The sequence below is a fragment of the Mesoplodon mirus genome (genome assembly GCF_964341445.2).
Source record: "Mesoplodon mirus genome assembly, chromosome: 2".
NCBI classification, from domain to species: domain Eukaryota; kingdom Metazoa; phylum Chordata; class Mammalia; order Artiodactyla; family Ziphiidae; genus Mesoplodon; species Mesoplodon mirus.
In genome coordinates, this window is record NC_138977.1 from 187,082,696 (window position 1) to 187,088,695 (window position 6,000).

The following is a 6,000-nucleotide window of genomic DNA, read 5'->3' on the forward strand; positions in this document are numbered from 1 at the left end:
TTTGGATCTTGGTAATAGAATCTTGGATCATCTTTACTATCATAATTCTGAATTCTTTTTCAGGTAGACTGCCTATTACCTCTTCATTTGTTAGGTTTGGTAGGGTTTTATCTTGCTCCTTCACCTGCTGTGTGTTTTTCTGTCTTCTAATTTTGCTTATCTTACTGTGTTTGGGGTCTCCTTTTTGCAGGCTGCAGATTCGTAGTTCCCATTGTTTTTGGTGTCAGTCCCCAGTGGCTAAGGTTGTTTCAGTAGGTTGTGTAGGCTTCCTGGTGGGGGGGGACTAGTGTCTGTGTTCTGGTGGTTGAGGCTCGATCTTGTCTTTCTGGCGGACAGGTCCACGTCTGGTGGCGTGTTTTGGGGTGCCTGTGGCCTTATTATGTTTTTAGGCAGCCTCTCTGCTAATGGGTGAGGTTGTGTTCCTGTCTTGCTAGTTGCTTGGCATAGGGTGACCAGCACTGTAGCTTGCTGGTCGTTGACTGAAGCTGGGTGCTGGTGTTGGGATGGAGATCTCTGGGAGATTTTCGCCGCTTGATATTATGTGGAGCTGGGAGGTCTCTTGTGGATCCATGTCTTGAAGTTGGCTCTCCCACCTCAGAGGCACAGCATTGACTCCTGGCTGCAGCACCAAGAGCCTTTCATCTACCCGGCTCAGAATAAAAGGGAGAAAAAGTAGAAAGAAAGAATTTGTAGAAGAAAGAGAGAGAAAGAAAGGAAGAAGGCAAGAAAGGAAGGAAGGAAGAAAGAAAGAGAGGAGGGAGGCAGGGAGGGAGGGAAGGAGGATGGAAAGAAAGAAAGGAGGGAGGGAGGGAGGAAGGAAAGCAAAAGAAATAGTGAATGGAAGAAGGGAGGGAGGGCGGAAGGAAAGAAAGAAAGGAAGAAAGAAAAAAGAAAGAAAGAAAGAAGGAAAGAAAGACAGGAGGGAGGGAGGGAGTGAGGAAGGAAAGAAAGAAAAAGAAAGAAAGAAAGAAAGAAGGAAAGGAGGGGCGGAGGAAGGGAGGGAGGAAGGGAAGGTAGGAAAAAAAGAAAGAGAGAAGATAAAGTAAAATAGAATAAAGTATAAAATATAGTAGCATTATTAAAATAAAAAAGTAATTATTGAAAAAAAAACGGACAGATAGAACCCTGGGACATATGGTGGAAGCAAAGCTATACAGAGAAAATCTCACACAGAAGCATACACATACACATTCACAAAAAGAGAACAGGGGGAAAAAAATCGATAACCTTGCTCTCAAAGTCCACCTCTTGAATTTGGGATAATTCGTTGTAAAAAGAGGAAAAGGGGAAAAAGTTTGAAATCTTGCTCTCAAAGTCCACTTCCTTAATTTGGGATAATTCGTTGTAAAAAGAGGAAAAGGGGAAAAAAATCTTAAATCTTGTCCTCAAAGCACCTCCTCAGTTTGGGATGATTCGCTGTCCATTCATGCATTCCACAGACGCAGGGCACATCAAGTGGACCGTGGAGCTTTAATCCGCTGCCTCCAAGGCTTCACAGAGAGATTTCCCTGTCTCTTCTCTGCTCTCACAGCTCCCGGGTCTCAGCCTTGGACCTGGCCCTGCCTCTGTGCATAGGTCGCTGGAGGACGTCCGTTCTTCGCTCAGACAGGACGGGTTTAAAGGAGCCGCTGATTCGGGGGCTCTGGCTCACTCAGGCCGAGGGGTAGGAAGCGCAAGCAGTGCGGGGCGGGCCTGCGGCGGCAGAGGCCAGCGTGACATTGCACCAGCCCAAGGCACTCCATGCGCTTACCCAGGAAAGCCGTCCCTGGGTCCCGGGACCCCGGCAGTGGCGGGCTGCACAGGCTCCCCGGAAGGGGGTGTGGACAGTGACCTGCGCTCGCACACAGGCCTTGTGGCAGCGGCAGCAGCAGCCCCAGCATCCCACGCCCGTCTCCGGGGTCCGCGCCTTTAGCCGCGGCTCGCGCCCGTCTCTGGAGCTTGTTTAAGCAGCACTCTTAATGCCCTCTCCTCGTGCACCAGGAAGCAAAAGGGTAGAAAAAGTCTCTTGCCTCTTTGGCAGCTCCAGACTTTTTCCCCGGACTCCCTCCGGGCTAGCCATGGTGCACTAACCCCTTCAGGCTCTCTTCCTGCTGCCAGCCCCAGTCCTCTCCTTGCACTCTGACTGAAACCCGATACCCGAGCCTCAGCTCCCCGCCCCGCCTGCCCCGGTGGCCGAGCAGACAAGCCTCTTGGGCTGGTGTGTTCCTGAGGGCACCGATCCTCTGTGCCGGAATCTCTCTGCTTTGCCCTGCACACCCCTGTTGCTGTGCTCTCCTCCGCTACTCTGAAGCTTTCCCCCTCCGCCACCTGCACTCTCCGCCCGTGAAGGGGCTTCTAGTGTGTGGAAACCTTTCCTCCTTCACGGCTCCCTCCCACTGGTGCAGGTCCCATCCCTATCCTTTTGTCTCTGTTTATTCTTTTTTCTTTTGCCCTACCCAGGTATGTGGGGAGTTTCTTGCCTTTTGGGGGGCTCTGAGGTATTCTGTCAGCGTTCAGTAGGTGTTCTGTAGGAGTTGTTCCACGTGTAGATGAATTTCTGATGTATCTGTGGGAAGAAAGGTGATCTCCGCGTATTACTCTTCCGCCATCTTCCTCCCTTTCCTCCTTTATTCTTTCTTGCCTTTTTTTATTTGCCCTTCCTTTCTTCCTTCCTTCCTTCTATCCTTTCTTCCTTCCTTCTTTCCTTTTATTTAGGCAACCACTCATTTGCTAATTCACTCATTCACATTTTTCTTTTTTGCCAAGCACCCAGTGTGTTCTAAGATCAATGCTAATTACTAAAGCATAAAAAATATAAGCTATAACTACAGCTATAAAAATATTAGCTAAGGCTTCAGGAATAAGAGAGTATAGACTCACTTTTCCCTGTTCCTTCTAAGTATAGTTATATACCCTGGAAATTATTTCATAGACAGCAGTAAGAGAAATCTGAAATCTGAAAAAAGAATGTGTACTGGCTAGAGAGTGCAGGATTTGAAGAATAAAAATATGGCAAGTTACCTGGGTTTTCTTTTCATCTCTCATATACCTTGGACTGGGCAATGGAGAGGACTGCCACAATAAATGACTGACAGGCATAAAAGAAAAAAGGCAAAAAGAGAGGAAGAAAGAAAGATCGATAGCAAGACAGAATAAGAAAGAAGAGAGGGAGGAAGAAAGAAAAAACAGACCTGCTCTTTCTAACCAAAGGACTGGGAAAGTAGAAACCTAACAGAGACCTGAAGGGGAACCCCAAGCACTTCTCCACAAAGAGGGCCTCTGTTTATGATCCAATTCACCAACAGCAGTGGCAACAGCAAAGCCTCAGCTACCCCAGCCCCTGCTCTATACCTTAGGTCAGGTGAGTGCTGTTATCTCCCAGCAGCAGCAGAAACAAACTCCTAGCTCTCTTATCACCCAATCCAGAACCAGGGCCCAGAGAGTGGTCCCATCTTCTCATATCTACTGCAGTAGCAAAGCCCTGTGACTTCCTGGCTTCTACCCAGTGGTATAAGGGGACTAGGTCCAGTGGCTTCTTGCCTCATCCAGAATACTTCTCAGTGGCCCCACAGATGGCTCCAATAGGGTTTTAAGCAGGAGTCCCAGCAGCACCAGAAAACAAAGAAGACAAAAATAACATTGCAAGGGCTCAGAAACTAAATATTCATAGGAATTAAAGTCAGAGAAGTAGACTATAACTTACACACTAAACTTAAACAGAAAAACTGCCTGCTAAAATAGAATACTTAGGAAAAAGTGTCCCCCAACAAAATAAATGTCCAGGATACAATTGAAAAAAACATTCATTATACCAAGAAAACTGGAGAACCAGAATTTAATGAGAAAAGATAATCAAGGAATGCCAATATGGCGATTAATCTTATACTGAAATTATCTGACAAGATTTTAAAAGCAACTGCCTTAAAAATCCTTTAAATCAATTACAAATTCTCACAAAACACACAAAAAAGAAAATTTCAGCACAGAAATAGAAGTTACATAAAATAACTAAAAGGAAATTTTAGAATTGAAAATTACAATAACTGAATTTTTTAAAAAAAAACTCACTAGCTGCACTCAATAGAGTGTCAATGAAAAGGACAGAATCACTGAACTTGAAGACAGACCAACAGAACAGAAGTTTCTGTAGAAAACTTTAAAAGAGCAAAAATTCATATTATCAGAATACAGAAGAAGAGAAAGAATGTGGTACTGGAAAAGGATTTGAAGAAACAATGGCTGAACACTTGCCAAACTAGGCAAAAGAAACAAATCTACGCACTCAAACATGTGAGAACCTCAAACAACCCCAAAGAAATCCACACCAAGACATAACAAAATTAAAATTCTAAATATTAAATAAAAAGAAAGAAAGCTTAAATATAGCCAGAGGAAAAGAATGTATTACCTATAAAGGAACAGCAAGTTAAATTACAATGGATTTCCTATCTGAAACCATGCAGGCCAGAAGGAAGTGGCACAACATTTTTTTTAGGTGGTGAAAGAACTGTCAATTCTAAAATGGAACCAGAGGGCTTCCCTGGTGGCACAGTGGTTGAGAGTCCGCCTGCCATGCAGGGGACACGGGTTCGTGCCCCGGTCTGGGAAGATCCCACATGCCACAGAGCAGCTGGGCCCGTGAGCCACGGCTGCTGATCCTGCACGTCCGGAGCCTGTGCTCCGCAACGGGAGAGGTCACAACAGGGAGAGGCCCACGTACCTCAAAAAGAAAAAATAAATAAATAAAAAATAAATAAATAAAATGGAACCAGAAATTCTATATCCAGTGATGAAACTATCCACCAGGAATAGAGGAAATAAAGACATTCTCAGTCAAAGGAACACTAAAATAATTTGTGCTAGCAAATCTACCCTTAAATAATGACTAAAGAAAGCTCTCTCAACACAAAGAAAGTGATAACAGAAGAAGACAGGGATCTTTAGAAAGGAAAGAAGAACAATGAACTGGATAGTAAATATAATAGACTATTCTTCATCACATGAGCTTCATTTAGCAAATATTTTGATTAAAATAAAAGTTATAACTATCTGATGTAGTGCTAAATGTATTAGACAATTATATTTTTAAAATGGAGAGGTTAAAGGGACCTAAAGAGAAGCAAATGTTCTACACTTCTAAGTTGTAAAACATTGACACAGGGCTTCCCTGGTGGTGCAGTGGTTGAGAGTCCGCCTGCCGATGCAGGGGACACAGGTTCGTGCCCCGGTCCGGGAAGATCCCACGTGCCGCCGAGCGGCTGGGCCCGTGAGCCATGGCCACTGAGCCTGCGCGTCTGGAGCCTGTGCTTCACAACGGGAGAGGCCCCAACAGTGAGAGGCCTGTGTACCGCAAAAAAAAAAAAAAAAAAAATTGACACAATAGCTTGTGATAAGTTATACATGTATACAGCAATACCTATGACAACCATGCAGAAAATTATACAAGTGGATATACTCAAGCCATCGTAAATAAATAAAAATGTAACTCTAAAAGATGTTTAGGTAATCTAAGAAAGGCTAGAAGAAGGAAACAAAGGAACAAGAAACACAGGAACAAACAGAAACAATAATGACAAAATTAAACCTCAACATATACATAACTTCTTTATATGTCAAAATGTCTAAATACACAAATTAAAAGACAGAGATTGGCAGAACAGATCCAACTCATAATTCAACCATACTCTGTATACAAATCGTTAATTGAATTAAGAAAAGATGATTAATCTTATAAGATACCTTGGGATATATAATTATAATATAATACCTTGGAAAAACTTTAATGAGTGAAGGGTTTTTTGATGTAATTTCATTTGACATACAATTTTAATATAGGCAATAAGTATCTTTGTACACGTTAATAAAAATATTGATATTTAGATATTTAAAACTGACAAAATAACTGACAAAAATACCAGTAAATCACTACTTTCAAAATGGCACAGTACATTGTGACACCAAAATAATGAAAACCTGTATTTTAGTCACCATGATTTTTAAAAAATTTTACTTACTTGGAAA